This window comes from Silene latifolia, chromosome 2 (genome assembly GCF_048544455.1).
Source record: "Silene latifolia isolate original U9 population chromosome 2, ASM4854445v1, whole genome shotgun sequence".
NCBI classification, from domain to species: Eukaryota; Viridiplantae; Streptophyta; class Magnoliopsida; order Caryophyllales; family Caryophyllaceae; genus Silene; species Silene latifolia.
In genome coordinates this window covers 108,833,535-108,840,364 of record NC_133527.1, presented here as the reverse complement: position 1 = coordinate 108,840,364, position 6,830 = coordinate 108,833,535, and the positions used below count along the sequence as shown (strand labels likewise).

Genomic DNA, 6,830 nt, shown 5'->3' with positions numbered 1-6,830 from the left:
TTAGCCATAGCCTTCTCAAACTTCAAGTTAATGGTATCAATATGAGCACTAAGTTGAGCACCCAATTGAGTAATAGAGTCCACTTCATGCTTTCCTCTCTAGTAGCTTTGCGAGATCTACTATATTCTGAGTTATGGACCGCCATTTCCTCAATCTTGTTCCAAGTTTGATTATCGTCAACTTTGGTGAACATAACATTTGATCCCATGTTGAGAATGCTTCTTGAGTCTTCATAAAGACCATTCCAAAATTATTGTACCAAGAACCACTCGCTAAGTCCATGATGGGGACACGAGCGACAAATTCCTTTGAATCGCTCCCAAGCTTCATACAAAGATTCTTCATCCCTTTGCTTAAAACCCGTAATTTGAGCTCTTAGAATGTTAGTCTTTTCCGGAGGGTAGAATTTTTTGTAGAAAGCTAGAGCCAATTTCTTCCAAGAATAGCCTTATCAAGGCCTTTCAACTATTGTTTTGCGGTGCCGATTAGAGAAAAAGGAAATAAGACCCATCGAATTTGGTCTTGAGTTACACCGGTTTGTGAGATCGCATCACAATAGTCACAAAAAGTTTCCATGTGAGAATGAGGGTCTTCACTAGGCATCCCCCCAAATTGGCTTCTTTCGACTAATTGGATAAATGCGGATTTAGCAATGAAATTTCCGATTAAGTGTTGTGGTGTGGGAGTACCATTGGGTAGGTTCTCCTCGGTTAGTACGGAATGTGATGAAAATTTAGGCATTGTGGGTTGATTTTGTGTTGGGTTCTCCTCACCTTCTCTTGCAAAAGGGTTGATGAACTCAATAGTATTTGGTTGAATATCTACAACCTCACTTATACCTCTCAAAGTACTTCTAGCAAGTCTTCTATTGTTTGTCAAAGTTCTTTCAATTTCGTGATCAATGGGTAACAAGTTACCTTGTGATCTTCTAGACATGCAAAATGTCAAACAACTTGAAAAAAATTAGAACAAACCTTGAGGAGTTTTACTTCCCCAAGGCAAAGAAAGACACAACTAATAACAATCTAAGAAAATAAAATCAAGTTAACACCTTCCCCGGCAACGGCGCCATTTTTGGTCGGACTCACTTGGAGATTTAGTTTTCGGTTACTTGTCGTTAAGAGCACCTAGACCAAAACAATATTTATAACTTCAGAAAACAACTATACTATTAGTAAAGAGGCAAGTAAAGGTCGGATCCCAAGGGACGGGTATTGATGTAGGATTTTTGATTGCAAGTAGCGGTGTCTAGGGGTGTCACGATTTGGGGTTGAGATGAGAAGATCACTAAACTAAATAGCAATAAAAGTAAACAAGTAAGATGATTAAAAAGAGATGTAAACAATTGGTTAAAAGCACTAGGGTGTCATGGGGTCATAGGGGATTCATGGGAATTGATCATACAAACATATTCTCAAATTATAACCAAGCAATTATTGTTGGGATGGATCGAGTTGGTTTATATCTTACAATCCTAGGAAGGTTTGGGTCCCGGAGCCGAATCGATTAGATTGTACAACACCTACAAGTCGACTTAATCCTCCCTACTCAACTATATGCATGGTCTAATGAGACTCGAGTTGGTTTATGTCTTACAAGTCTCATTGAAAAGGTAAGTGATGGGTAAAAAAATGCAAGGATTTATAGGCTCGCATTTCATCAAACATAACATGTGCATAAGTTGAGATCACAACAAGCAAGAAAATAAACTATGAAAACATATTAAATTAAGCATGAATCATCCCCCATGTTGGTTTCCCCTAATTACCCATTAACCCTAGTTAAGGAAACTACTCACTCATTATCAAGTTTAACATGTTAACAAGGTTGTCAATCACATTAACATTAACAAAGCAAAACATGATGAATAAATGAAGATGATTAACAATAATTAAAAAGGGATTAAGAGAATTATACCTACTAATGATTCCAAAATAAAGCAAAGAATAATAGAAGTACTTGATGATTGATTGGAAGGTTGTCAATCTCCCAATAATAATCCAAATAATCTTCAATTACCCAAAATAAAAGATGAACAAAAGAAAAATTAAGGAAATGAGATTTGTATTAAGACTTGATTAGAAGTTGATTACAAGATTAAGAAGAGATTAGAATGATATAAACTACACTAAGGATTGATAAGAAGAACATGATTCATCTAATTAGACTAATGGGGTATTTATAGTGGGGATTAGGTACACAAATTAGGGTTTACTATGGGCTTAAATGACGATTAAGTCCTTGAGGAATCGCTCCTCTCAGAAAGGATGAGAGTCTCCTTTTTGCCGGTCTTTCATAAATATGCGCATCTTTCATGGAGGGAAGAAAAGGTCGTGTGGGCCTGTAAGAGAATCCGAGCATCCAAGGTGTCGGGACGGGCGGATTCCCTGGTGGATGGACGGGCGTCTTCATGGCTGGACGAGCGGATTGTGGCATGGTTGGACGGGCGTCTTGATGGCAAAGAAGCTCGGATTCCTCACGTCTTGGACGGGCGTCTTGCCTAGTTGGACGGGCGCATTTCATCACAACTTTCTTTTCTTCTTTTCTTTTTCCAATAATCCTCCGGGATTTAGTCGGGGATGCAAGGATTTCTTCATCATTGCCCATCTACTATAATATGTACAAAGGCCTTCTAGTCTTGTCTTCTCTTCGATGCTTGGTCATTAGATTCGATCAATTTAGCTCCATTTTGCCATGAAAATGCAAGGTTTTCACTCCTCTCCTACCAAGGAAACAAAACCTCAAAGAATATGCAAAACAAAGGACTAAAGATAGTAAATGACCCGAATATGCACTAAAAAGCATAGGAACGAGGCTAATTCGGGGACTAAATATGCTCAAATAATGGTCACATCAAGAGCCGCACTAAATCTTGACATATTAAGATATTATCAACAATCTCCCTCCCTTTGATAAAAGCACTCTGATTGGCACTAATGATCTCAGGTAGGACATTGGCCATTCTATTACAAATAATATTGGAAATGATCTTATAAAGGACGTTACAACAGGTAATAGGCCTGAAGTCAGACACACTCGGAGGTCTATCTTTTTTTGGAATCAATGTCAAAGTGGTAGAATTCACTTGTTTCAGAAGCTTACCAGTAGTAAAAGTAACTCCTTGACAGCCTGAATGACATCCTTACCAACAATTGAATAAGCATCTTTATAAAACTGGGAAGTATATCCATCAGGTCCTGGAGATTTGTTGGGAGGAATAGAAACCAATGCTTCATATATTTCAGAATCAGTCACATCCCTAATTAACTCAGCAGCCTGTGTCTCAGAAACAGTCACACCTTGTCTCACAGTTGGGACATGAACGTTGCCAACCCACTTACTGGTCCCTAAAAGATTCTTGTAGTAATCCTCAAAAGCTGCCTCAATACCAGCATTAGTATCTTGCAGCACACCATGTCTATCCAGAATACAGAAAACTCTATTTTGCAAACGCCTAGCTTTCAGAGTACTATGAAAATAGCTAGTATTCTCATCCCCCTCACTACACCATTGGGTCTTAGCTTTTTGGCTAAGGAAACTCACCCTAGCTTTGTCCAACTCTCTATAAGCTTTTGTAGCCACCTTTTCATTTTGTTGTAACAGCACATTGGAAGGGTCCAACTGTAGCTTTTACTGAATATCATGGAGGTGGATCAGAGCCACATTGGCAGCAGTCTCAATATTGGCATAGCTGGCAGCATTCAGAGCCTTCAGAGGTTGCTTTAACAACTTCAATTTTTTAACAACTTGAAACATAGTATGGCTTTCAATCTGTTGATCCCACACCTGTTTGACAATATCTCCAAAAGTAGGCTCACTCCCCCACATATTGAAGTATTTGAAACTCCCTCTCTTCCTTATCACCTCTGGCCAAAGAGCTATGGTGCATGGGCAATGGTCGAATAAACCCTCAGGATGGAACATAGTATGAGACTCACGGAAATGAATGAGCCAATCATCATTCACCAGAACTCTGTAAATTCTACTGTAGACCTTGTCCCCAACCTCGTGCTTGTTATTCCAGGTGAAGAAAGCCCCATGGGCAGGAATATCCATCAAGCCACAGGCAGCAATACAATTCTGAAACCCCCTCAACTCAGCATTAGTAACCTCAGAACCAATTCTTTCATTCATAGCCAAGACATTGTTAAAATCACCCATGACCACCCATGGACCATCAATAATGCCAAACATATTAGTAAGAGACTCCCATAGGGGAATCCACTCAGCAATTCTGTTGAAACCATAGACCATTGAGACCCACCAGTGCACCCCAGAAGGAAGAAAGGTCACTTTAGTATGAATAACTTGAGCTTCATTACTAATAACCTCAACCTTATAGTTCATAGGATCCCAAACAAGCCAAATCCTACCACCTTCATGACTACTAATATTAGTGACTAAAGACCAATTAGCACCCAATCCATTATGGACCTTATTTATAGAGTTTATTTGAACCCTAGTTTCTAAAATACCAAATAAACCTACATTATTTAGGTGCAAAAACCTTCTAACATCAGTCTACTTATTACTACTATTAAACCCTCGAACATTCCAAAACCCAATGCTACTCATTCTCTAACAAGGGTAAACTATCAACCACTTCACTTTCACATACCTCCCTAACATGAATAGATCGTTCTAATACTTTCAGGAAGGTCCTCCTACCACTATTCACACTTATCCCACCCTGCCTAGTCAATTGGGTAATGATTCTTGAGGGATAGAAGGAGGGATGAAAAGAGAAGGGCATTGGTGTAACAAAGGCACCAACCCCTTCAGTAGGTCCCTCCCCACTCCTAGACATCATCACTCTAGACTGTTCAGGTAAAGTAACAGCAACAGGCCCTGCAGCAGCTGTCACTGTAGCTGCTTGCACAGCAGCAGCTGGTTGTGGATTGGAAGTAACCTTCTTCTTTGGTACCCAAGTCTTCCTACCACGCACAGGCCCCTTTGGCTGCTTGTCTTTTCTTCTGAAATCACGAGAGAAATGACCCAAAGATTTACACTCAATGAAAATGGTAGGTTTCCACTCATAGTGGACAATTTGCCTATGCTTAACATCCAATTCATCCATAAATTCGATCACATCAGGCAAATCATCCCCAACTTTAATCTCAACCATGATACGAGCATAGCCAAGGAACGTCTTCATCTGTGTATTGCTATCACACCTTAGAGGGTTCCCAACTAGACTAGCAATATTTTTAAGAGAATTGCCCCAAAATTTCAGAGGAAGCTCATAAAATCTACGGTTATTTCATGGGAATAATCCATCCTATGCCCCATCTTCTCATATTAATTCATCCTAGTGTTTAACCGAGAAAAATCTCATCTTTGTCGTCATTTAACTTTCACTGAACTTGTTGACGGGAGACCTGTAAAACCGGTTAACTTGACATATAATTCTAAATCACTCCATTTCTCCTCACTCTAAACAAAAACAAAACTCATTTACCTTTTTAATTAAATCAAAAACAAAACCTAAAAACTTTCTGAGGTTTTTATCAAGCATTATTTCTTATTTTTCCTTCTACATCCATTTACAAGCCTTAGGATCCTAGATTCCCAGATATTCAACTTCGAATATTAAATCAAAATCGACAATAATGAACCCACAAATTCTTCCAAAATCAAGCCCAGAAATTCAAACCAAATCGAATTTTTTAATTGATTCACAATCTTTTAATAATAATTGGGGATTTCAAGAGAATTTTTAGGGTTTGAGTTTTTGATAATTTCTGGGTTTATACGCAATCGATCAAATAGATTTAGAGGATTAATCGTAATAATTCAATTATTGTTGAATTAAATCGATTCTTTTGTGACACACGGATAAGTATGAGCTTGAAGATGAAGCTAGGGTTTATGAAAATTTGGGAAAATGCTGGAATTCTAATTTGTAATTTTGCAGGAAATATGAAGCGAAGGTATACAACTTAATGCAAGAAGACGTAAAAACCTAAATATTTAGGAAGTGTATTTGAGTTTTAATTGGTGCAAGTAAACGGGTGACTTCAATTTGATGGTGGTATTACTATTCAGGTGGAATTCCTAGCTTAAAATGGTCTGGAGTGGATGGTGATGTTGAATGTTTAAGAAGAAATTAAGAAGAACAGATAAAGAATGATTAAAGATGAAATTAAGAATGAAGAAATAAAAGAGAAAAAAAGAAAGGATAAAAGAAACAAAAAAAAAATAATGCCCTGTTAGAATACCTGTATTAACAGGTCAATTATGGCCCGAGTTTAGTATAAGTTAAATGACGTCAAAGATGAGATTTTTATCGGTTAAACGCTAGGATGGATTAATATGAGAAGATAGGGCATAGCATGGATTATTCCCATGAAATAACCCTAAAATCTAATCCAAATTGGAACCATATCAACTGCCTCCCTTATAAGTTTCGACTCCGGTGTCCATTCCTTGACAACAACAGGCTTATTATCAAAGAAGACCGGTCCAGCTTTCAATACTCTCAATTTCATAGCTTCAGTTTTAAACCGCACCAGGAAGATACCATTAGAATGAAAAGCAATCTTCTCTATTTCAGTGTATCCTTAGGTACGTTTAACAAACCCATCTAAAACCTTCCAAGGGGGATTCGCTCCAAGGACATAACAATATACAGCCATCGACCAATACTCTAATTCGTCTTTAACATCAGAGTCAGTTAGCTGAAGCCCACTTACCCTAGACGATGAAGGCGAGTCCGAGATTTGCCCATTGCTACGCCTAGGAACCTCCACCCAATCCTCATCAGATTCTTCTTCTAGTATCGATTCCATCACCTCACTCAGATTGTAAGGACGAAGGACCGATACTGGCTC

The 6,830-nt window shown here is 38.4% G+C and overlaps 1 non-coding gene across 1 annotated transcript; it reads left to right on the top strand.

The window, feature by feature from the left end:
- The first annotated feature begins 275 nt into the window (after window positions 1-275).
- On the top strand, window positions 276-382 carry LOC141645583 (small nucleolar RNA R71). The gene has a single exon (XR_012545061.1). It is a non-coding gene; the product is annotated as a small nucleolar RNA R71 (small nucleolar RNA).
- The last annotated feature ends 6,448 nt before the right edge of the window (window positions 383-6,830 follow it).